Source organism: Urocitellus parryii, chromosome X, assembly GCF_045843805.1.
Source record: "Urocitellus parryii isolate mUroPar1 chromosome X, mUroPar1.hap1, whole genome shotgun sequence".
NCBI classification, from domain to species: domain Eukaryota; kingdom Metazoa; phylum Chordata; class Mammalia; order Rodentia; family Sciuridae; genus Urocitellus; species Urocitellus parryii.
The window spans coordinates 2,661,551-2,685,641 of NC_135547.1; the positions used below are offsets into that span (position 1 = coordinate 2,661,551).

The window sequence follows — 24,091 nt, forward strand, 5'->3', positions numbered from 1 at the left end:
AATAAGGTCAATAATAAAGAAAGGATGTTAAAAGACCATGACCAGAATATTCAAGAAATCTGGGATAACATTTAGAGACCAAATCTATGAATCATTACCACATGGACAAAGATTCCAAAATACAAACTAAAGGTTTTTCAATGAAATAATATCAGAAAAATCTCCAAATCCTAAGAAATAGATGGAAATCCAAATACAATAGGCCTATAGAACACCAAATAGTCAAGATCAAAAAAAGATTCTCTCAAAGACATAACTAAAATGCCTAACAGTGCTCCCTTTGGCAACACATATATTAAACTTTGGAAAATACAGAGAAGATTATCATTGCTACTCCATAAGGATAACACACAAATTTGTGAAGTGTTCCATATTTTTCTGCCCCTACCATTAATTTCACAGAAATAACTAATACGGTGAAAGCCATAAACAATATGTATTGTTTGATTTTTTGCTGGACACAATTCATGATTATTTATTGTTTTTACTGATGGAAATTGCTAGTCCTACTATTTCTGAATATTGGACCAATTAACACTGTAGATATCAAAATAGTAATTAAGTACCTAGTATACTGCTAAATATTATTTGCATAGATTGTTATTATTATTGGGCTCTCCCCAATCTGTGAGGTACTAGTAACATACAGGAACACTATCAACTCATTAAGTCGAAACTCTGTAGCTTCATATCCATCCAGATAGATGGGTGGAGACACAAACAATATGAAAAATCAAAGGAACAAACTGTCACAAACAACACATAATACCTCAACAACAGACTCCATTGATACCACAGTGGAAGAAATGTCAGAGATGGAATTCAAAAAGTTCATGATTAAACTAATCTATGAGGTAAACAGTAACATAAGAAATTAAATCAGACAGAAAATGCAAGAAGTGAAAGATCACTTCAATAAGGAGATAGAGATCCTGAAGAAGAATCAGTCAGAAATCCTCAAAATGCATAAATCAATAAACAAATTAAAAATTCATTGGAAAGCATCACCAGCAGACTAGACTACTTGGAAGACAGAATATCACAACAATGAAGACAAAATATATAATCTTAAAAACAAAGTTGACCAGGGAGAAAAAATGCTAAAAGACCATGAAAAGAACTTTGAAGAAATATGGGATAATATAGAATGACCAGACATAAGATTTATCAGGATAGATGAAGGCTCAGAGATAGAAACCAAAGCAATGAAAAATCTTTTCAATGAAATAATATCTGAAAATTCCTAAAACCTTAATTATGAAATTGAAAATCAAGTACAGGAGGCATCTAGGACCCCAAGTATACAAAATTACAACAGACCAACACCAAGGTACATTATTGGGAAAATGCCTAACATACAGGATAAGGATAGAATTTTAAAGGTTGTTAGAGAAAAAAATGACAGGTCACATCTAGAGTAAAACCAATCTGGATCTCAGCTGATTGCTCAACTCAGACCCCCAAAGCTAGGAGGTCTTGGAATAATATATACCAAGGTCTGAAAGAAAAGTGGTACCAAACAAGAATACTATACCCAGCAAAATTATGCTTCAGAATTGAAGATGAAATGAAAATCTTCAATGTTAAAGAAAGGTTAAAAGAATTAACATCTAGAAAGCCTGCATTACAAAACAAACTCCATAAGCTATTTCATGAAGAAGAAATGAAAAATAAAAGTGAAAACCAGAAAAGAGAGGAACTACACTAGAAAAATAGTCAATCAAAGGAGAAATAATTCAATTAAAAAGCAGAAATAATTCAAAATTATATGGAATAAAGCAATATCTTAATAATAACATTAAATGTAAATAGCCTAGACTCATCAATCAAAAGACATAGACAGGCAGATTGGATTAAAAACCAAGACTCAACAATATGCTGTCTCCAAGAGACTTACCTCATAGGCAAAGACATCCACAGACTGAAGGTAAAAGGATGGGGGAAAACCATATCATTCAAGATGCACAGATCTGATAAATAAGCAGGGGTTTCTATCCTCATGTCACATAAAGTTAATGAGAAGGGACAGAGAAGGCCATTTCATGTTGTTTAAGGGAATTATACATTAACACAAATTATATCCTCAAAAATAACCTTGAACAATAATGGCCTAAACTCACCAATCAAAAGACATAGACTGGCAGGTTGGATTTAAAAACCCTGGAAACTAAATAATATCCTATTGAATGACCAATGGATAACTGAAGAAATCGGGGATGAAATTTTAAAAATACTTAGAGGTAAATAAGAATAGTGACACTACATATCAAACCTCTGGAACACTATGAAGGCAGTGCTAATATGAAAGTTTGTTGCATTGAACTCATTCATTAAAAGAATAGAAAGTCACCAAAAATAACCTATCATTACATCTCAAAGCTCTAGCAAAGAAGAACAAAGAAACACCAAAATCAATAGAATACAAGAAATCAGTAAAATAAGAGCCAAAATCAATGAAATTGAAACAAAAAAATTCAAAAATTCAACTAAAAGGTGGTTCTTTGAAAAAATAAATAAAATTGATAAACCCTTAGCTAAGCTAATGAAAAAGAGAGAAAACTCAAATTACTAAAACTCATGATGAAAAAGGAAATATTACCACAGACACTACTGAAATACAGGCGAATATCAGAAACTATTTTTAAAATGTATACTCTAATAAAATAGAAAATCATAACCACATGGACAAATTTCTAGAGATATATGATCTACCCAAATTGAATCAGGAGTACATATAAAATATAAACATATCAAATTCAAGCAATGAAATTGAAGATACCTGTTGAGAGCCACAGCCGAAGGGGCCCCAGCAAACTTCCAGCTGCCAGCTGATGATTGGCTCACAGCAGCCCCAGAAACTTCTGTCTGCCAACTGATTGGCTCCTCTGCGGTGATGCTCATTGGGCTGTTTCCCTGCCCTTTCAGACCATGGAGCTGCTCATTGGGGGACTTTTTTGGCTCTGCCCACGTGACCCAGCCAATCGGCCTCAAGAGCAGGAGGAGTGGGGGAGGTGGAGAGGCTTGTGGGAAGCCAGTGGTGGCAGTTGGGCTCTGAAGGTTTTCCTGAAGAGCTGTGTGGTGTGGTGTGTGTTCTAAAAATAAAGTTCGTTTCTTTTGACAAGTGGTTCCTGAATTGTGCCCAGCCAGACTTCGGCAGACACCATCAAAAGCCTACAAAGAAAGAAAAGCCCAGGACCACAAGGATTCTCAGTCAAGTTCTATCAGACCTTGAAAGAAGAACTTACACCAGCACTCCTCAAATTATTCCACAAAATAGATAAGTAAGGAACCCTTCCAAACTCATTCTATGAAGCTAGTATCACCCTGATGCCAAAACCAGACAAAGACACACCAAGGAAAGAAAGACCAATATTCCTGATGAACATAGATATAAAATTTCTTAATAAAACACTGGAAGATAGCATACACAAACATATTCATCCCAGGGATGCAAGGTTGGTTTGACATACAGAAGTCAATGAATATAATTTATCATATCAATAGACTTAAAGAAAAGAATCCCGTGATTATCTCAATAGATGTAGAGAACACATTTGATAAAATTTAGCATCCATTCATGCTCACAAAACTAAAAAAAAACAGGGATAATAGGAACATATCTCAACATTGTAAAAGCTATCTATGCTAACCCCAAAGTCTACATCATTCTAAATGGAGAAAAATTGAAAGCATTCCCTCTAAAAACTGAAACAAAACAGGGATACCCTCTGTCACCATTCCTATTCAACATAGTCCTTAAAAAACCTAATCAGAGAAAATGGAAAAAAGAAAAAAATTAAATAAATATGAATAGTAAATAAAAGGAGAGCTCATAGTATGTTGAGGGCCACAGACAAGTCAAGATGGCACCTGGCACTTTGCCAGAGGGAGTGGTTTCTGAAGTAACGCCAGCAAGCCATTAGGATGAGAGGATTCCTTAATGAATGACTGCTGTGTCTAGATGGTTTTGATTGAGTTAAGCTGTGTGTAATTATTAAGATAATGAGGATTCATTGATGACTGATTGATGTATCTAAATGATGTTAATTGAAACAAGCTGTGTATTCAGTTATGTATATATACCCCTGCTGTCCTTAAATAAAGTGGCTCTCGCTGTATCAACCTTCACAAGTTGCTTGTCACCCCCTGGTTACTTTGCCCAGCCAGACTGCGGCAATACTATGCCTATTTTCTGACAACATGATTCTATATGTAGAAGACCCAAAAAACTCCACCAGAAAGCTTCTAAGAACTCATAAATGAATTCAGCAAAGTAGTAGGATATAAAATTAATGCACATAAATCATGAAGCTCCTATAAATCAATAATGAATCAGATGAAAAGAAATTAGGATAACTATCCCATTCACAATAGACACACACACACACACACACACACACACACGGAAATCAATCTAACAAAAGAGGTGAAAGACCTCTAAAATAAAAACTAGTAAGAACACCAAAGAAAGAAATTGAAGAAGCCCTTAGAAGATAGAGATAGGCAGAATTAATATTGTCAAAATGGCCACATTACCAAAAGTGCTATACAGACTTAATGCAATTCCTATTAAAATTCTAATGACATTCTTCATAGAAATAGGAAAAGCAGTCATGAAATTTACTTAACAAATCTAGGTACATAAAGAGGTCCAGAATAGTTAAAACAATCCTTAGTGGAAAAAGTGAAGTAGGAAGCATCACAATACCAGACCTTACCCTATATGACAGAGTTATAGTAACAAAAACTGTATGGTATTAGCACCAAAACAGACATGAAGACCAGTGGAAGAGAATATAAGACACAGAGACAAACCCTCATAAATACAGTTATCTCATACTAGACAAAGGTGCCAAAAACATACATTGGAGAAAAGATAGGCTCTTCAACAAATTGTGCTGGGAAAACTGGAAATCCATATGCAGTAGAATGAAAATTAATCATTATTTCTCACCCTACACAAAATTCAACTCAAGGTGGATGAAGGACTTAGGCATTAGACCAGAGACCCTGTGCCTACTAGAAGAAAAAGTAGGTCCAACTCTCCATCATGTCAGGTTAGGAATGACTTCCTCAACCAGACTCCTGAAGCATAAGAAGTAAAATCAAAAATCAATAAATAGGATGGAATCAAACTAAAAAGCTTCTTCACAGAAAAGGAAACAATCAAGAATGTGAACCAAGAGCGTACAGAATGGGAGAAAATCTTTGCCACCTGCCCCTCAGATACAGTATTAGTCTCCAGGATATACAAAGAACTCAAAAAAATTAGCACCTAAAAAATCAAATAACCCAATCAACAAGTGGGCAAAGGAACTGAACAGGCACCTTGGAGAAGAAATATGAATAGCCAACAGATATATGAAAAAATGTTCAAATCTCTATCAATTAGAGAAATGCAAATTAAAAGCACACTGAAGGGGCTGGGGTTATAGCTCAGTGGAAGAGTGCTTGCCTTGCACAAATGAGGCATTGGGTTCAATTCTCAGCACCACATAAAAAAATAAATACATAAAGTATTGTGTCCATCTTAATTTTTTTTTAATTACACTCAGATTCCATCTCACTCTAGTCAGACTGGCAATTATCAAGAACACAAGTATTGGGGCTGGGGTTGTGGCTTTGTGGTATAGCACTTGCCTAGCATATGTGAAGCACTGGATTTGATTCTCAGCACCACATATAAATAAATGGATAAAATAAAGGTCCATCAACAACTAAAAAAATTTAAAAAGAATACAAGTATTAATAAATTCTGGTGAGGATGTGGAGAAAAGGTATACTCATACATTGCTTTTGGAAATGCCAATTGTTTCAACCACTCTGGAAAGTCATATGGAGATTCCTATGAAAACTTGGAATGGAACCACCATTTGACCCAGCTATCCCATTCCTCAGTACATACCCAAATGTTTTTAAATCAGGATACTACAGAGATTCAATCACATCAATGATTACAGCAGCTCAATTCACAATAGTTAAGCTATAGAACCAACCTAGGTACACTTCAAAAAAAATTAACACCCCAAACCCCAAATAACCCAATCAATAAATGGGCAAAGGAACTGAACAGGCACTTCATGGAAGAAGAAATAAAATGGTCAACAACAATATGAAAAAATGCTCAACATCTCTAGCAATTGGAGAAATGCCAATTAAAACTACACTTAGGGGTCTGGGATTGTGGCTCAATGGTAGAGTGCTTGCCTCACATGTGTGAAACACTGGGTTTGATTCTCATCACCATATAAATATAAATGAATAAAATAAAAGTTCATCAACAACTAAAAAAATTCACAGAAAAACTATACTGAGATTCCATTTCACTCTAGTCAGAATGGCAATTGTTAAGAATATAAGTAACAATAAATGTTGGCAAGGATTTGAGGAGAAAGGTACACTCATACATTTCTGGAGGAACTGCAAGTTGGTACAACCACTATGGAAAGCAGTATGGAGATTCCTCATAAAACTTGGGATGGAACCACCATTTTACCTAGTTATCCCACTCCTTGGTATATACCCAAAGGATTTAAAATCAGCATATTACAGTGATGCAGCCACATCAATATTTATAGCAGCTCAACTCACAATAGCTAAACTACGAACCACCCTAGATGCCTTTCAACAGATGAATGGATAAAGAAAAATGGTATATATATATATATATATATATATATATATATATATATATACACACACACACACACACACACACACAATGGAATATTACTCAGCCATAAAAAGAATGGAATTATGGCATTTGCTGGTAAATGGATGGAACTGGAGACTCATGATATAGGCAATGACATCCACAGACTGTAGGTGAAAGGATGTGAAAAAAAAATAACAAGTGAAATAAGCTAGTCCCCAAAACCAAAGGCCAAATGTTTTCTCTGATATGTGGATGCTAACACACAACAAGGGGAGGGGGAGAAGAACAGAAGTTCACTGGATTAGACAAGGGAGAATGAAGATAAGGAAGGGGGAATGGAAATAGGAAAGACAGAAGAATGAATTAGACATACCTTCCCTATGTTCATATATGAATACACAACCAGTGGAATGCCACATCATGCACAACCACAAGAATGGGATCCTAAATAGAATAATACTGTCATGTATATCTAAAAAGAACAAATAAAAAACTTTTTTAAATGCCAAAGATATCATTTTAAAAGTCACCAGAAAAAAAATGGCAGGTCACACTTAGAGGTAAACCAATTCAGATTTCAATTGTTTCTCAACGCAGCCCCTAAAATCCAGGATGGCTTGGAATAATATATACCAATAACTGAATTGAAAATGCTGCATTCTGGCTGGGCACAAAATAACCGAGCCACCACGAGGCATTTGTAGGTTCAAACAGGAACTACTTTATTGCCTGAACTCCACCAGCACTCCATGCGCACTCCCCGGGAACTCTTCCTGCCCTCTACCGGGCTCTGCAAGAACTCAACGGGAAATCTGGGAGAACTCCAGGGGAACTCCGCAAGAACTCAAAAGTAGCGGGCGCCTGAGGCAGCAGGAGCCGCCCTATTGCCGGACAGCAGGGGTCTATATACAACTGAATACACAGCCTGTTTCAATCCAGCATCATCCAGTCACAGCAATTATACACAGCTTAACTTAATTATCATCATCTTAATGGCTCACTGGCCTCACCTCTCAACCACTCCTTCTGGCAAAATGCCAGGCACCATCCCGACTCGACTGTGGCCTCAACATCTCCCCCCTTCTGTTTAATTAAACAACAAGCATGTGGCTTAGGGACCGTGCCTGTCTTAGGTTGTCCAATACTACATATGGTCCTTACCCATCATCGGATGAGCTGACCTCAAGGCGTCAGCCTCCTGTCTAAGGTTGGTACCATTGCAATTGGATCTTACCCGTCATTGACTACTGGCCCAGCATTTAGCCACACTTGTGGATAGGTCTTTGCACCAGTGGGAGGGTGAGGTTCTTTGTCTCACCTCTGTTGACCCCCAAATTTGAGCTGAACAACCATCACAAGCTGAAAGGAGGAGGATACAAAATGCCATGACATCAAGCCAATTGACGGCTCCTTTTGGAAAAATTGTACCACCGATGACACCATCAGCAAAAATACCCCGGCACTACCACAAGTCACTGCACCAACAGATAGTTCACAATGCATACAAGTGATACATAGTCCAGGAAAGTTCTGCAAGCAGTTCAAACCAGAGGAATCCATCAATATGTCCATTTCCTCCCAAAGCAAATCAACTTCTTGATTGAGTATCACTTGTTGAGTTACATTATTCATTGATGCATCCATTTATACAGTTTGTTGTGATAGCTATCGCAGAAGCTGCAGTTTGGTTTTATCTTTGTCTTCACCGGCACTGGGATGAAGATAGGAATTCTGGCAATGATGGCTAAAAAAAATTATGATTCCAACAGGCACTAAGAAAACAATTTTCTGAACAATTTACATTATGCTGAACAGAATTATTAAATATAATGAAAAGGAAAGGTGAAAGTAAACAAACAGATCTGTTAACCTCCTTTTTGTACACTTTTTAAAACAATACCCAATTTAAATTAAACTGTTTAAATCACATGAATAAAAAAAATATTTGGATCCATTTTTTCATGAGCACTCCTCATATATGATACATAGACATATGCACATACAGACATACAACACATAACACAAGTGTGCACACATAATACAATACATACAACACATAACATAAAAGTAAAGGCCTTGTAGCTTTTCAAGGTGAAATCTCCATTGCAATGTTTAAAAATTCCACAGTCAAAAAATAGAACTAATCAGAAAAAACATTAACCTAGGTCTGTATGAGCTCAAAAAATAAAATAGAACTTCATGATGTGGGAAAGGGCAATAATAAAATAGATATTGAAAAAAAGCATCCTGGTTACCACCTGGGTTTGACTCTTCTTTTGATATCCCATCCTTCTTCCTATAACTTGCATATGGGTCTGAAGGTAGTCCCACAAGCAAGGCCCAAGGTTTTTTACATTTGAAATAGGCATTAATGGTGTTCATTATTCATTAGCCTCCAGGTGTGGGAGAACCACTGTCACAGATGTAAGGATAGCTAAACTGAAGTTCTGGATATCAGCTGTTATGGATTTGAGCCAAGTCATCTTCTTTTTGGTCTGTAAAAATTGCTTTAGTTAGAATCTCTGGAATCCAAATCGGCTGCTGTTCTCCCTGTGGAAACACACAAACAGACCCCCGACTCCAGACAATCACTGGGTCAGGACCTTTCCATTGTCCTGTTAGAATGTCCTTCCAAAGTACCTTGGGCTTATGTACATTTTTTGGACACATGTGCCTTTCCGCATCACTAAGCCCTGATGAATCCAAATTTAAAAGGTTTAGAGTAAAAAGGGTGATTTTAAGTTTATCTTTGGGGGATATATACCCCTTCCCAATTCCCTCTTTTTGCTTTAATAAGTATATTATAATAGTTTGATGAGCTCTTTAAACTATGCCTTGTCCCTGTGGATTGTATGGAATTCCTGTTATATGAGTAATGCCAAATGATGAGCAAAGTTGTTTAAAAGAGGTAGAAGTATAGCCAGGGCCATTATCTGTTTTTAACAGTTTTGGAACGCCCACAGTGGCAAAATTTTGTAAGAAATGAGCTATAACATCTTTAGTTTTTTCTCCAGCATGAAGGGAGCCCATCAAAAATCTGGAAGAAGTATAAACTGTAATATGCAAATATTTTAATTTTCCAAATTCTGGCAAGTGTGTGACGTCCAACTGCCAAATATGATTAGGAATCAGTCCTCTAGGATTGACTCCAAGACTAACTTGTGGTAAAAAGGTCACACAATTTTGACATTGTTTTATTATTTGTCTAGCTTGTTCCTTAGTTATTTTAAAACGCTTTTTTAAAGCATTTGCATTGACCTGGAAGGATTTATGAAAATTTGTAGCTTCTTCTAGCGTAGAAAAAATATGTATGTCATGTGTAGTTTTATCTGCTAAATCATTGCCCAAACTAAGGGCTCTAGGCAATCCTGTATGTGCCCTGATATGTCCTATAAAGAATGGATCTTTTCTATCCCAGATTAGACTTTGTATAGTGGAAAGCAAAGAGAAAACAGTAGAGGAAAGGGAAATCCTACCAGCATCTTCAAGGGATACTATAGCATTAACTATATACTGACTATCAGAAAATAAATTAAATACAGAATGTTTAAACATCACAGAAGCTCATAATACTGCATTAAGCTCTACCTTTTGAGCTGATTGTTTGGGTACTAAAAATGTAAAAGTTTGATCAGGGGTAACTACTGCTGCTGTACCATTATTTGACCCATCAGTGAATATATTTGGAGCATTCATGATAGGTGTTTTTCTTGTCATTTTTGGAAAAACTACAGGATGCGAAAAAAGACAACAAAGGATTAGATGGTAAGTGGTTATCAAATGAAACATTAGATATGCACATGATTATTGCCCAAGTATTTAACTCATTAGCTAACTCATCAATTTGATCCATAGTATATGGAGTAATAATTTTATTGGGAGAAATTCCAAACATTCCCTTTGCTGCTTTTATTCCTTTGAGTATTAATTGTCCTACAGCCTCAGGATACCTAGTAAGAATAGTGTTAGGAGAATAAGATAAATGTATCCATAATAATGGACCTTCTTGCCAAAATACTCCTGTAGGAATATTTTTTGTTGGTAGTACAATAAATAATAAAGGCAAACTTATATCAATTCTATCAAAATGCATATTTTCCATATATATTTCAATGATTTTTAATGCCTTTCTTGCTTCAGGCATTAACATTCAGGGTGAATTTGGATCTGATGGACCTTTTAGGATATCAAATAAAGGTTCCAACTCTCCTGTTGGTATGCCTAGATAAGGCCTTATCCAATTTATGTCTCCTAATAACTTTTGAAAGTTGTTAAGCGATTTGAGTTGATCTACTCGTATTTGAATTTTTGGTGGACAGACCATGGTTGAGGATAATAGAACTCCTAAATAATTAATTGGAAAATTTAATTGTACTTTATCTATTGCTATCTCTAGATTATAATTTTTTAATAAGTTTGTAAGTGTGGCATAACATTCCAGCAATGTGTTTTCATCTTTATGTGCTAATAATACATCATCCATATAGTGAAATATTTGTAGTTCAGGATTTTGATTTCTAAGTGGCTGGATTGCTTCATTAACATAGATTTGACACATAGTTGGACTGTTAGCCATCCCTTGAGGGAGTACTTTCCATTCATATCTCTGATCAGGACCTTCATGATTTAGTGCAGGGATAGTAAATGCAAAACGTGGACTATCCTCTGGATGAATTGGAATCGAAAAAAAAAACAATCTTTAATATCTATAGCTAAAACATGCCAGGTTTTTGGTAAAGCAGACAATTGAGGAATCCCTGATTGAGCAGGTCCCATAATAACCATCTCCTTATTAATGGCTCTTAAATCTTGCAATAATCTCCATTTACCAGATTTCTTTTTGACGACAAAAATGGGAGTATTATGGGGAGATACGGAAGGTTGTATATGTCCTTCTGCTAATTGTTGTTTGACCAGATCATGGGCTGCTTGTATCTTTTCTTTAGTCAAGGGCCACTGAGGAACCCATACTGGTCTTTCTGATTTCCAAGTAATTTTGATTGTCTCAGTGGCCCTTTCTGAAAATCCAACCCATGTCTATCTGTTCCTTGATCTATTTGAATTGGTGCTGCTATACCTTGTTCTTGTTCTCCTAATCTTTTTTCTTTCCTACAACCTTGTCTAGCCCTAGTAGTGGGCGCATTAGGATTGATGTTATTTGTTAATGTCAAACCTAGTTGATCTAGGACATCTCATCCCCATAAATTTATAGGAAGGTGATCCAATACATATGGCTGTATAGTTCCTTCACATCCTTCAGGATCCTTCCAATCTAATACCATTGCACTTCTATGGGGATTAGTCACCACTCCTAGGCCTCGAAGCATTTGAGTGGCTTGTTGTAATGGCCAATGTTTTGGCCATTCTTGACGAGAGATGATGCTAAGGTCTGCACCTGTATCCAGTAGCCTATTAAATTCATGTCCTTGAATATTTTGTTTTAGCATGGGGCGAGAATCTAAATTTAATGAAAGCATAGCCCAATCTACACCTGTGGAGCCTAATCCCCTGGAACCTCTTACTACAGTATGACTGGAAAATTTATCATGTAGGCTGGGTATTTTTAATAACTGTGCTATTCTATCTCCTGGTGAAATTCTGATATACCCCTTGGAGAACTGGCTATAATTTTTATTTCACCTTCAAAATCGAGATCAATTACCCCAGGACTTATCATAAGTCCTTTTAGAGTAGAAAAACTGCATCCCAATAATAAGCCTACTGTTCCTTGGGGAAGAGGCCCTTTTACCCCTGTGGGAATGATTTGAACTCCCATCTCTGGAGTTAGTACTTCTCTGGCAGAGGCGCAGATGGCCAATCCTGTGCTCCCTCTGGTTTGTCTAGTGAGGGATCTAATGGATAATGTGTCCTGGGCACCACCCTGATGGTGTTGCTGGGTTCCTCCAGTGCCCCGTATATTTGTGGTCGTGGGCCCTGGAGCATGGGGTCCCCCTGTCCGTTTTTTGGCAGTGGAGCCCGATCCTTTTCTCCACGATATCATGAGTAAACACCTGGTCCTTGTCCGTTTTTTGATAATGGAGTACCCTCTATGGTGGTTTGAGAATGGCATTCATTAGCCCAATGTCTCCCTCTATGGCATCGTGGGCAAATACCCTATATTCTAATCCTTTGATCATATCCAGTTTTGTTAAACCCTCCTCCTATGGAGCAACTCCTTCTAAAATGTCCTGTTTGTCCACAATTGTAGCATGTTTTTGGCCTGGCACCTAAAGCCTGTTGTACTGCAGCTGCCAAGACTTGCCCTTGTTCATAAATGTCTCTACATAATTTAATATATGTGTTTAAATCTTCATGTTTCCATGGTCTAATAGCCTCCTTGCACCATCTATTTGCTTGTTCATAGGCTAGCTGTTTAATTAATGGCATTGCTTGTTCTGTATCCCCAAAAACTCTGGTAGCTGTTTGAATAAGCCTATCTACAAATTCAGCATAAGGTTCATTAGCTCCTTGTATCACCTTAGATAATTGACCTTGTAAATCTCCATGTCCTTGTAAAGTTTTCCATGCTCTAACCACAGCTGAAGGGATTGGTGAGTATATGGCAGGATCATATCTAACTTGTTGCAGCTGACCCTCATAAGGTCCCTCTCCTAGCAACATATCTAGATTTCTCTGAGGATAACAGGCTGCTGCATTTCGCCTAGCCGTCTCCGTGCAAAATTCCTGATTGGCAACCTTCCATAGTAGGTATTGTGCTCCATTTAGCACAGCTTTGCACATACTAGCCCAATCTGCTGGCATCATGTCCAAGTTGGTAATGGATTCGACCATATTTACAGTGAAGGGTGCTTGAGGACCATAGGTTGTTACAGCCTCTTTTAGCTTCTTCACTGTTTTGAAATCTAGAGCATGGTGAATTCGATGCCCTCCTGTCATCTCAAATACAGGGCATGCTAATCTTTGAGGTCCTGTCTCAGGATCCCATCTATTAACTACGGAGGTTGGGGGCCACCCAGCATATGTTGTCTCCATAGGTGGAGCTGTTGGTTGGACATTTACACCCTCTGGTGATAGAAAGGTGTTAGTAGCAGCCTCCTGTTGTAACTTCTCCCCTGATAGCCCTTCCTCCTTTAATATTTCTTCCTCTGTCTGACTAGCTCAAGAGACCTTCTCTTTTACTTGATCTAACATGTCTTCTACTATAGTCTGAACTGAAGGCTTTGGACTAGGCAAACAAAATCGTATCATCATCCACAATGGCAATGTGCCAACTGGCAGAGTTCCTGCGTTTTTCTTTTCCCTCTCCCTTAAATCTTCACCATGATGGTTCCATTGTGATATATTCAACAACACCTCCTTAAAAAGCCATGGGCTACATTTTTTTATTGTATCAACGTATGCTCTAACTGTTCTTGGTTTTACTGGGGTGCCTCCTTCCTCTAGCAATTTACTTAACACTCTTTCGGTTTGTTTTTTACTAATTTCTGATCCCGTATTTCTACTATAAAGATAACGCAACCCAACAAGATAACACAAAACAAAACCGGAACAAAAATGCATTGTATCAATTTTCCTATTTTTTTGAAATGTATATTCGTGATCTATCTTTATCTCTTCCTCAGGGCCGAACAACTTTTCTAGCATCCTATTTATATCTAGGGGCAGGCAGCTTGAAACAGAAATGTAACAAATCAAAACAAGAACACATTGTTTTTTGAAATGGTCACCCATTCTCTCGCCCTGCCCTCGGGGGCGAGCAATTTCACTTACCCCAAGCTTCAGTCGTCCCTGCACCGGCCACCAAATGCCGCAGTCTGGCTGGGCACAAAATAACCGAGCCACCACGAGGCATTTGTGGGTTCAAACAGGAACTACTTTATTGCCTGAACTCCACCAGCACTCCACGTGCACTCCCCGGGAACTCTCCCCGCCCTCTACCGGGCTCCCCGAGAACTCAACTAGGAAACTCCACGAGAACTCAACGGGAACTCCACGGGAACTCCGGGAACTCTGAGAGAACTCAAAAGTAGCGGGCACCAGAGGCAGCAGGAGCCGCCCTATTGCCAGACAGCAGGGGTCTATATACAACTGAATACACAGCCTGTTTCAATCCAGCATCATCCAGTCACAGCAATTATACACAGCTTAACTTAATTATCACCATCTTAATGGCTCCCTAGCACCTCTCAACCACTCCTTCTGGCAAAATGCCAGGTGCCATCCCAACTCGGCCAACCAAAATTACTATATCCATCAAAACTATCCTTCAGAACTAAGCATATAATTAAAAACATTCCACAATAATAAGAAACAATTCATAACCATGAAACCTACACTATAAAATATTTCAACAAATATTTCATGAAAAACAGCATAGGGATGAGCTGCAGTAAAATAGTCAATGAAAGGAAAATCAAGTCTGAAATAAGAATTAGAAGTAAATCAAAATTACATGAAATTAAAATCACCTCTCGAAATAGTAGCATTGAATGTAAATTGTCTAAACTCTTCAATCTAAAGACATAGATTTGAAGATTGGATTTAAAAACCAAATCCAACCATATGTTTTTTACAAGAGACTCATGGTATAGGCAATGACATCCACAGACTGTAGGTGAAAGGATGTGAAAAAAAAATAACATGCCAATGGAAACAAAAATTAAAGATGGTAACTACTCTTATATCAGATAAAGTAGACTTCAAACCAAAATTAATCAGAAGAGACAAAGAAGTTCACTTCATACTGGTTGAGGGAATCATACAACAACAAGATAAAATGATTGTAAATATTTATGCCCCAAACAATGTTGCATCTTTGTACATAAATCAAATGATTCTCAATATTAAGAATTAAATAGATCACAATAAAATAATATTGGGTGATTATAATATACCTTTCTCACCATTAGACTATTCAGAACAACAACAAAAAATACTATTAGTCAAATCGACCTAACTGACATCTATAGAATATTTCATCCATTGACAACTAAATTCACTTTCTTCTAGCAGCACATTGAACATTATCTAAAATAGATAATATTTTAGGCCACAAAGCGAATGTTTATCAAATACAAAAAGATAGAGATAATTCCTTACATCTTATTCTATCATAATGGAATGAAATCAGAAATCAACAGCAAGATAAAAAACAGAAAACATTTTGATAACTGCAGATTAAATAATGCACTTTTGAATGAGAAATGGAACATAGAATAATTCAGGGGAGAAAAAGTTTCCTAGAAACAAATGAGAATAGAGATACAACATACCAAAATCTCTGGGACAGTATGAAGGCAGTTCTAAAAGGAAAGTTTATATCACTGATGAACATGGATGCAAAAATCCTTAATAAAATATTAACAAACCACATTCATGAAAACATCAAGAAGATAATACACCATGATCAATTGGTTTTCATTCCAGGGATGCAAGATTGGTTAAACATATGCAAATCAATAAATGTAATTCATCAAACAGAATTAAGGACAAGAATCATATCCTTTAAATAGATGCAGAAAGGGCTTTAATAAAATCCAGTACTCATTCATGTTTAAAAAACATTTGAGAAATTAGGGATTGAAGAATTTATATCATCATTATAAAGACCATATTGAAAAACTCAAAGTCAACATCTCATTGAGGTGGAGAAAAACTAAAGGCATTCTCTCTAAAATTGGTAACAAGACATGGATGTAGACTTTCACCACCCTACTCAATATAGTCGTGAAACTCTAACCAGTGCAATCAGGCAAGGGAAGGAAGGTAAAGGAATACAAATAGGAAAAGGAGAAGTCACAAATCTCTGATGACATGATTCTATAGCTAGAATACCCAAAAACTCTAAAATAAAAAGTCTAGAGCTGTCAAATAAGTTCAGCAAAGTAGTATGATAAAAGATCAACATTCACACAAATCAATATCTTTTCTATACTCCAACAGTGATTTTGCTGAAGAAGAAAACAGAAAAAATTCCCTATTCACAATAAAATAAAATAAATACTTGGGAATAAATCTAACTAAGGAGGCAAAGACCTCTACCATGACACTAGAGAAAGACATTGAAAAATACCTCAGAAGTTGGGAAGAACCTCCCATGTTCTTGGATAGGCAGACTTGATACTGTCAAAATGGCCATACTACCAAAAGCATTATAGAGCTTCAATGCAGTCCCCATAAAAAATATCAATGTTATTCTTCACAGAACTAGGTAAAAATCAGTTCTAGGGCTGGAGTTGTGGTTCAGTGGTAAAGCCCTTGCCTAGCATGTGTGAGGCACTGGGTTTGATTCTCAGTACTGCATTTTAAAATATTTTAAAAACAAACTAAAAGTGTTATTTAAAAAAACAGTCCTAAAATTCATTTGGAAGAAAAATACACCCACACAGAATAGCCAAAGCAATGCTGAACAAGAAGAGTAATACTGGAGGCAACACAATACCAGATTTCAAATTATACTACAGAGCTATAGTAACAAAAACAGTATGTTATTGGCATCAAAACAGACATGAAGACCAAAGGAATAGACTTGAAAACATAGAGACAAATCCACAAAGATAGAGTCATCTGCTACTTGACAAAGTATCTGATACTTCCAAAACCATACGCTGGAGAAAAGATAACCTTTTAAACACCACATTTTGTGGTGTATAACCATTTGGTGCTGGAAAAACTTTGTGTGTGTGTATATATATATATATATATATATATATATATATATATATATACATACATACATGAGTGTGTGTGTGTAAATATATATATAAATATATGTGTGTGTGTGTGTGTGTGTGTGAAAGAAACTAAATCTTGCTTTGTCACCATACAAATAAGTTAACTCAAGTGGACCAAAGTCCTAGAAATTAGGCCAGATACTCTGCAACTGCTAGAGGAAAATGTAAGCTAAACACTCCAACATATTGGCACATATATTGACTTCCTCAACAATACTCCTAAAGTTCAATAAATAAAACCAAGAATCAATAGTTGGAGACCATCAAATTAAAAACTTCTGCACAGAAAAGATAACAAGAACATGAAGAAAGAGCCTACAGAATAGGAGAAGATCTTTATCAGCCACTACTCAGGGTATTAATATTCAGAATATATAAAGAACTCATAAAACTTAACACAAAAAACTGAATTAATAAATGGGCAAAAGAACTGAACTGACACTTCTTAAAGAAAATACAAATGGCCAGTAAATGTGAAAAAAATGGTCAACATCTCTAGCAATCAGGGAAATGCAAATCAAATCTACATTGAGACTTCATTCACTACAATCAGAATGGCAATTATCAAGAATACAAGAATACAAATAATAATAAATACTGATGAGAATGTGGCGGGAAAGGCTCACTCATATATTGTCAGTGGGACTGAAAATTAATACAGCTGCTTTGGAAAGCAGTGTGGAGGGTGCCCAAAAAACCATCCCTCTCCCTGGTATTTATCCAAAAGAACTAAACTCAGCATACTATAGTGATACACCCACATCAATGTTTATAGCAGCACAATTCATAATAGCTGAGTTTTGGAATCAGCCCAGGTGCCTGTCAAGTCATGAATGGATAAAGAAAATGTGGTGTATATATACTCATTGGAGATTTACTTGGCCTTAAAGAAGAATAAAATTATGACATTTGCTTGTAAATACATGAAAATGGAGCACATCCTGCTAAATGAATTAAGTCAGATGCAGAAAGTCAATATTCAAATGTTTTCTCTCATAAGTGGAATCTAGAGCAAAATAAGGAGAAAGGGGGTGGGGTTCGGAGAATCCCATAAAAATAGAAGATTCAATGCGATTCCAATTAAAGTCCCAATGTCATTCCTTAGAGAAATGGAAAAAGCAATCATGAAATTCATTTGGAAAAATAAGAGACCAAGAATAGCCAAAGCAATCCCTAGCAAGAAAAGTGATGCAGGAGGCATCATAGTACCAGAACTCAAAATATACTACAAAATATAGTAACAAAAATGGCATGGTATTGGCACCAAAATAGATATGTAGACTAATGGTACAGAGAAAAACCCATGTAAATACAGTTATCTCAGACTAGACAAAGGAGCCAAAAACATACATTGGAGAAAAGATAACCTCTTCAACAAATGGTGCTAGGAGAACTGGAAATCCATACGCAGCAAAATGAAACTAAACCCCTATCTCACACCATGGACAAAACTCAACTGAAGGCCTGGGGTTGCAGCTCAGTGGCAGAGCACTTGCCTTGCACATGTGAGGCACTGGGTTCGATCTTCAAAACCACATAAAAATAAACAAAATAAAGATATTGCATCCATCTATAACTAAAAAATATTTTTTTAAAAAAACTCAACTCAAAGTGGATCAAGGACCTAGGAATTAGACCAGAGACCCTGCACCTAATAGAGGAAAAAGTAGGCCAAAATCTTCATCACATCAGATTAGGCCCTGACTTCCTTAACAAGACTCCTAAAGCATAAGAAATAAAATCAAGAATTAATAAGTGGGATGGATTCAAACTAAAAAGCGTCTTCTCAGCAAAAGAAACAATCCATGAGGTCAAGAGAGAGCCTACATTTTGGGAGTGAATTTTTGCCACACACATGTCAGATAGAGCACTAATCTCCAGGATATATAAAGAACTAAAAACAAACAAACAAACAACAACAACAACAAAAAACCTTAACACCAGAAAAACAAACAACCCAATCAATAAATGGGCTAACGAACTGAACAGACACTTCTCAGAAGATGATATACAATTGATCAATAAATATATGAAAAAAAAGTTCAACATCTCTAGTAATTAGAGAAATGCAAATCAAAACTACTCTAAGATTTTATCTCACTTCAGTCAGCATGGCAGTTATCAAGAATACAAACAACAGTAAGTGTTGGTGAGGATGTGGGGAAAAAGGCACACTCATACATTGCTGGTGGGACTGCAAATTGGTGTAACCAACATGGAAAGCAGTATGGAGATTCCTTGGAAAACTGGGAATGGAACCACCATTTGACCTAGTTATCCTGCTCCTTGGTCTATACCCAAAGGACTTAAAATCAGCATACTACAGTGACATAGTCCCATCAATGTTTATAGCAGCACAAGTCACAATAGCTAAACTGTGGAACCAACCTAGATGTCCTTCAATAGATGAATGGAAAAAGAAACTGTGGTGTATATACACAATGTGATATTACTCAGAAATAAAACAGAATAAAATTATGGCATTTCAAGTAAATGGTTGAAGTTGGAGAATATCATGCTAAGTGAAGTTAGCCAATCCTAAAAAACCGAAGGCTGAATTTTCTCTGGTAAGTGGATGCTAATCTATAATGAAAGGGGTGCATGATGAGTGGAGAAACTTTTGATTGGGCAAAGGGGAGGGAGGGAAGGGGAGAGGGCATGGGATATGAAATATGGTGGAATGAGATGGACATCATTACCCTAGGTACATGTATGATTGCATGAATGATGTGAACCTACTTTGTGTACAACCAGAGAAGTGAAAAATTGTGCTGTATTTGTGTACAATGAATCAAAGAGTACTCTGCTGTCATGTATAACTGATTAGAACAAATTAATAATTTTTTAAAAAGTAAAATAAAAAATAGAAGAGAAATTATTGGAGTATAGGAAGTAGATTGAGTCGGGGAGAGGAGGGACAAGAAACAAGAATGGTGAAATGAATCTGATGAAACTCTCTCTGTGTATATATAAATATTCTACAATGAATTTTACCTTTATGTATCTCTAGAAAGCACTAATTAAAAGCTGCAAATAAATAGAAGATCAGTAGAATAAGGGAAAGGGAATAAGGCAAGAGAGGTGGGAGGAAAATGGGAAGTACTTGGAACTGAATCATAGCCAATTATATCTAAAGCTTGTAGAATTATGTCAAAATGAACCACAATATCATGTATAAGTATAATGCACTAATAAAAATGTTTGTAAGTGTTTGGCTACTGTTATGGTCATGTAAAGGTTTGGGGAAAGTTACTTTGCTAAATCCATAAGTAGGAAGGGAATCTTGAGCATCATCATTATCATCATTATTACTATTACTACTAATAATAATAATAATAAGTAATTAGCTGCTTTCAAATTCATAAAGTGGATAAAGAGGGTATTAAACAATCTATAAATAACATTGAATACAATTTGTTCCCACGTTAAGGATGGTTCAACTTGTGATTTTTCAAATTTACCATGGTGGAATAGTTATAGGCATTTAGTAGAACCCATAGTTTGAACTTTGAATTTGGCTCTTTTCTTGGGCTAGCAATGTGTAGTACATACCTCCCTCCTAAAGCTGCACAGCAGCAGCAGCAAGGTACAGCTACCAGTCAGCCCTACAATATGTACAGAGGGAGGAAATACTTTATAGTGTATTATGTTGCTAAGCTAGGATTCTATAGGTTAAGTGTTACTTTGGATATTTTCTATTCATTGTAAGTTTATTGGGACTTAACCACATTAAGAAGTGTCTGTAATTTATGCCTACCTTGCTCCATTTTGCTGGGTTATGCACATAGACACAGATAGCCTCCAAAGCCATTTAGAGCATCTTGATCTTCAGCCAGTCTCTGCCCCTGTGTAGCCAACATCCTTCCATGCATAATCATCCCATCATCCTGGATTTCCTGTGTATCACTATGCTAACTGATGCATTTCAACAACTAGAATGCCATTAAATGAGTGATTGTTCATATGGTTCCCAGAACCATTGACCTGTGATTGAGCAGTCTCTCTAGAGTGCTCCCTAAAATGTCAAGGATCCCATCACCTCTACCCACCATTACCCTCCTTTTGTCTAGCTCACAATCCACTCACAGTGGAAATAAAAAGCTTCCCCTTCATGTTCTCTTTCAATTCCTCTGTTATAGGAAGAGTCCCAAGGTCTGAATCTCTATGTGTAGTTCTACAGTCCCCTAGTAAAGAAATTTCCCTTCTGATAAACATTGAGAAACCTATGGCCATAAATCCTCACTTTATAGTTATCCCAGTAGATCCTAAAAAGTTATCCCCATTGATGTTTCCTTTTTGAGGTATTTCTTAATTGGCTCCCTTTGTTTCTACATGTTTATTCTCAGGGTTAGCATACCTGTTGGTTTCCTGTAAATTACTCAATTATTCATTACAAGCAATTTAAAGAAACCTTGTGATGTGACCCTGCTCTGTTACTGGTTTGTATTCACAACTCCTTACTAATTACTACATAACACATGCATAGCCACAGTCAGGCAAGAGAATATCAAGAGTCACCCAAGGAGATCATCTGGGCCTCCCACATATTCTTTCCCATTTGTACTGCAACAGTAGTTCTTTCTTTTCCTTGATAAGAGTGTATTACTCCTACCAAAATAGTGATACTTTCTGCTTACTGATCTCTATACACAAGGAACTTCAGAAATGCCTATTCAGCAGTCGGCTATAGGTATAATGGAACCCCAGCTGTATCTCCTGGTGAAAGGGAATTCTCTTTAGAGACCAGAACCTCTGCAAAGCCCAAAGCTGATGAATTGGTAAGCATAAAGTTGCCCCCCGAGTAAGTAACTGGGAATAATGGAAAGTGAGGCCACTGTGACCTCAATCCTTTGGTTTCCAGACATATTCTTCCCACTGGGAACCCAGTGCACCTGGAGGTCTCTGATTCAGTGCATATGTTGCATTCTGGATGATGACACCCCATCCTTCAGAATATTGCCTCTAAGGTTATGCTTCCACTGCACCTTCAGCAGTGCACTCACATACTCTAGTAAACTAGCAGCTTCTGGATGATGTGGTGTGTGACACCAGATAATGTAATGCTCATGGACCCACTTACATACCTCCTTCACTGCAAAGTGTGTCCACTAATAGGATACTAACTTTTGTGAGATTTCGTGTTTACAGACTATACACTGTAGCAGCCCCTGAATAGTGAAGCTAACTGAAGCTCTGCCAGAAGGAAAGGAAAACTCATACTCAGAATATATTTCCATTCTTGTAAGAAAGAAGAATGGCCCTCCTGAAAGAGAAAAGAGACTCAAGCTGGAGAAATGATGTCATATTGGGGGTCTCAGCATTGATCTGTGTTGCACATTGGACATTCAGAGCCAGTGGCAGCATCAAAGGCCTCTCTGAGGAGGATTCCATGTTGTTGAGCCCACCATCAGTCTCCATTTCTCATATTATAGCTACCCTGTTCATGTGTCCATTTCCACTGGATGATGAATGAAAAGTAGTTATGTCAACTTTGTTGAGTCATTATTTTCTGCTTCACTGTTCATTTCATCTTCAATTTTTTATGCTTTCTGCTGGTCATTAATATACTCTCATATGTTCATCCATATTGCCTCTACCTCACACCTCCTTATCTCCAATTATCCTATCCTTTTCTTTCTAGGCCTTTCACTGGGCCATTGGACAATGTGCAGGAATCTGTGTGTATGCCTATCTTATACCACTTCTCTTTTCACGTGAAGTAGTAACAAGGCATACCACTCAAAGCTCCACTGGAAAGATCTTCCTTTTCTGTCTTTTGGGGGCATCCTAGGGTAGGTATGAATGAAATGAAGCTGCTATCCATTTTAAATCATACTCAGATACCAAGACAATTCAACCATAAGCCAAACTCAGGCCTTTTCCTCTTCCTTCAAGTAGCTATATAAGATCACATGGCCAAAGCTGTGACCTGAGGAAGGGGCACTGAAGTAACTGTGATGGGTAACATGGGGGTCTGAGCTAGTGCCTACACAGCTTACTCATATCTTTGTCCCCACCCAGTTTGTATTTCAGATGCACCAGCTCATTCCTGTAATAGATTGCTAATGGTTCCTGACTGTGATTTGATAGGGCTGAGAGGACTTAGCTCATAATGAGAAGTTCTATACACACAGTCACTTGGTATTCCATGGTCATGGTTATTTCTACCAGGACCCAGAAGCATACCATAAGCTATATCTAGAAAGTCATATACTTTTTTTTTTATGCAGATGGTGGCATGCCTCTGACTACTGATCCCTTAAGAACCTCACTGAAGTGGCAGGTCCCTGGATATTCTTAAGTTTTTTCTCACACCTTCTGGAGCCAGTATACCTTATGAGGATCTCCAGTGAGCTGGCTGCCTCTTATCTATCCTGGCAACCACAGCAACAGTGTAATGGATCTGGGTGATGATCTATGGGTTATCTATATAATCAATATCTTTTTGAACTATGACAGAAGACAGCAGAGTTAACATGTACCTGGGACAAAGTGCAAATAAATATTTTTGTCCACATGATTTTGAAATGTCTGTCTTCTTTGCTTGATTGGTTGAAATGGAAAGGAACATTTTCATCAATACAATGGCCATATGCAATGTACATAAGACCTTATTAATGTGCTAGAAAAATTGTCTAACAGCATCTCCACCTGGGATTAGTACCTAGTGAAGTGTGGGTAGTGTACATTCTTCCAAATCCATCCGATTACTGCAACTCAGAGAGTAGTAAATTGAATGAAG

General features: G+C 37.0%; 1 non-coding gene across 1 annotated transcript; it reads left to right on the top strand.

Moving 5' to 3' along the window:
• Window positions 1-271: 271 nt before the first annotated feature.
• On the top strand, window positions 272-378 carry LOC113193158 (U6 spliceosomal RNA). The gene has a single exon (XR_003302109.1). It is a non-coding gene; the product is annotated as a U6 spliceosomal RNA (small nuclear RNA).
• Window positions 379-24,091: the final 23,713 nt, after the last annotated feature.